Source organism: Rhincodon typus, chromosome 30, assembly GCF_021869965.1.
Source record: "Rhincodon typus isolate 14 chromosome 30, sRhiTyp1.1, whole genome shotgun sequence".
Lineage (NCBI taxonomy): Eukaryota > Metazoa > Chordata > Chondrichthyes > Orectolobiformes > Rhincodontidae > Rhincodon > Rhincodon typus.
Window position 1 is genome coordinate 31,177,328 of NC_063361.1, and position 2,760 is coordinate 31,180,087.

The 2,760-nt window shown below is 41.6% G+C and overlaps 1 non-coding gene across 1 annotated transcript; it reads left to right on the plus strand.

The window, feature by feature from the left end:
* Positions 1–2,439: 2,439 nt before the first annotated feature.
* On the plus strand, positions 2,440–2,511 carry trnac-gca. The gene has a single exon. It is a non-coding gene; the product is annotated as a tRNA-Cys (tRNA).
* The last annotated feature ends 249 nt before the right edge of the window (positions 2,512–2,760 follow it).

Here is a 2,760-nt window from a genome sequence, read left to right on the forward strand (position 1 = left end):
TAGAGAAGGGCAGGGTGAAGCGATGACCAGATTTGAAAATGAGTTTGAGAGTTTTAAGTCAAATGGTGTTGAAGAAGGTGAAATTGTGGCTTAAATTGTGATGTTTTATTTACTACACATGAAGCATATGTGCAAAAAAAGCTATTGTTTTGGAGAAATGCTTCGAGCAAAAAGAATAATTTACTAATGAGTATTTAATGAACAGTGCAATGTGTAAATAATCCAAGATGGAGGATGGGAAAAAATTGTGACTGTAAGAGCTGCTCCTTTTTTGAGGTATTTTCAGTGTTGGAGCTGATTTCCTCGAATTCTAGAAGCAGTAATTACTGTTTGATAAGCTGTTGCATTGCTTTGGAACTTTGGGGAAAAAATTCAAAACAATGGTACTTTAAAAAGGAGGAAGGGAGACAAAGGCAGTGACCACATGGGCAATGATTCAAATGGAGAAAAAAACCTACACAGCTGTCTGACCCAGCTGTAACCTGCACAGCTACTGCCTCTGTTGTTTGATCTTAAGTGTCTCTGGACATCGGAGTTTGCCTAAGCAAAATAAACAAACAGCGAAATTCACAGCTATCTTTGGAGAAACCTTTGTGTGGGGAGCTCACAGCATGGGGAACAGCTAAGTGGCTTTTTAAAAGTGTAACCTTACTGGTTTTCTTTTGTAAATCTACAATAGTAAGTAGAGTGTTTTTTTTATTAAATGTTGTTATTGAGGTCTGTCCTTTGATTAAACTTTAACAATATAAAAACATAGGTACGAAGCTGGTCTGGAGCAGTGGTTTTAGAGCAGTAAGACTGTGCAATTTTCAGGGGCTATAGATTGTTAAGGTGCAAAGATGACTTTTACTAGAGTTATGTACTCTTCCTGTTGGATGTGGGAGATTAGGGAGAGTTTCCATGTTACTGATGATTATGTCTGCAGGAAGAGTGTTTGGTTGTGAATCCGATCGGATTGCATGGGTCAGTTGGAGCAGTAGTTAAGGCAATGAGGAATTTACAGGAGCTAGGGGGTGTGATGGATGGCGGTTGCAGGAAGGGAGATAAACTGAAGATACAGTCAGGTAAATGAGTGACCTTCAGGAAAGATACAAGAGGGAGGCAGGTAGTGCAGGAGTCTTTTTTGGAAAATGCAGAGGGTGATGGACTCTCAGAGGAATGTAGCACTAATAGCCACTGACAGTTTCTGGTACCGAGACTGGCTCTAATGTAACAAGCGGTATGCCAGGTTGCAAGCAATCCATTGTGATAGGGGACTCTCTAGTCAGAGGCACAGAAAGACGATTCTGCAGCCACCAGCAAGACATCAGAATGATCTTTGCCTCCCTGGAGCCAGGATCAAAGATATCTCTGAGAGGGTGCAGAATATTCTCAAAGGGGAGAGGGACCAGCAGGAGGTCATTGTACACATTAGAACTAATGCCATAGGAAGAGGAAAGGATGAGATTCTGAGGAGAGAATATAGGAAGTTAGGCAGGAATTTAAAAAGGAGGTCCTTGAGCATAGTAATATCTGGATTACTCCCAGTGCCACGAGCTGGTGAGGGTAGGAATAGGAGGATAGAGCAGATGAATGCATGGCTGAGGAGCTGGTGCAGGGAGAAGGATTCACATTTTTGGGTGTGGGGTACATCAGTGTAGTACAGTGAAGGGTATGGAGTATATCAGATTGTTACAGTGAGGGGTGTAGAGTATATCAGATTGTTACAGTGAGGGGTATGGGGTATATCAGATTGTTACAGTGAGGCGTGTGGGGTCTATCAGAGTGTTATAGTGAGGGGTATGGGGTATATCAGAGTGTTATAGTGAGGGGTGAGAGATATATCAGAATGTTGTAGTGAGGATCCAGGGTACCTCAGAATGTTACAGTGAGGGGTATGGGGTATATCAGATTGTTACAGTGAAGGGGGTGGAGTATATCACAGTGTTACCGCGAGGACTGGGGGTTAGATCAGAGTGTTACTTACAGCAAGGGGTGTGGGGAATACCAGAGTGTTACAGTGAGGAGAGGGGGGGTAGATCAGAATCCAAGTGTTCCCCTCACTTCACATGACACAGTCCTGTCAATAGTCAGCTCTTCTAACAACATATTAGAAAAGGGAAGCCATACATTCTAAAGTAGGTGGCTGTCTGGAAGTCAGTTCCAAAGTGGAGCTGAGATAGGAGGTTGTTACTCTTCAGCCTCACTTCTTAACTTTCAGGATCAGGACATAAAGACTGGAAAATAAACCTGGTACTTGATGTTTATAGCATGCAGTGCAAATCTTTTTCCCAATAGAGAGAACTAAATGAGGAACTGTAAGTAAATCTATTTCTTTCTCTATAGCTTATCTGAACTGATAGAAGAACTTTAAAAAATTCACCGTCTTCCGTAACAATTAATAATGTGCAAAAACCAATCTAGTATTAATTCCATTATAGAGACATTTTGTCCAGCAGAGGGGGTATAGCTCAGTGGTAGAGCATTTGACTGCAGATCAAGAGGTCCCTGGTTCAAATCCGGGTGCCCCCTCAACGAACTTTATATTTCTCAAAGTATACACGGTGATTGCGAAAAAGTACGTGTTAAACACTTACGATTTTACCGGAAGACATGTAAAGCTTATCAATGAATGATTAAGTACTTCATGCTTTACTTCTTCATCATTCACCAATGAGACATTGAACACCTGAATTGGTAATATGTCCACAGCGAACACCATTAAAGGACTAGCATTCACAGGATAACATACCACAGGCTACGTTCGTTTTTTACTTACTC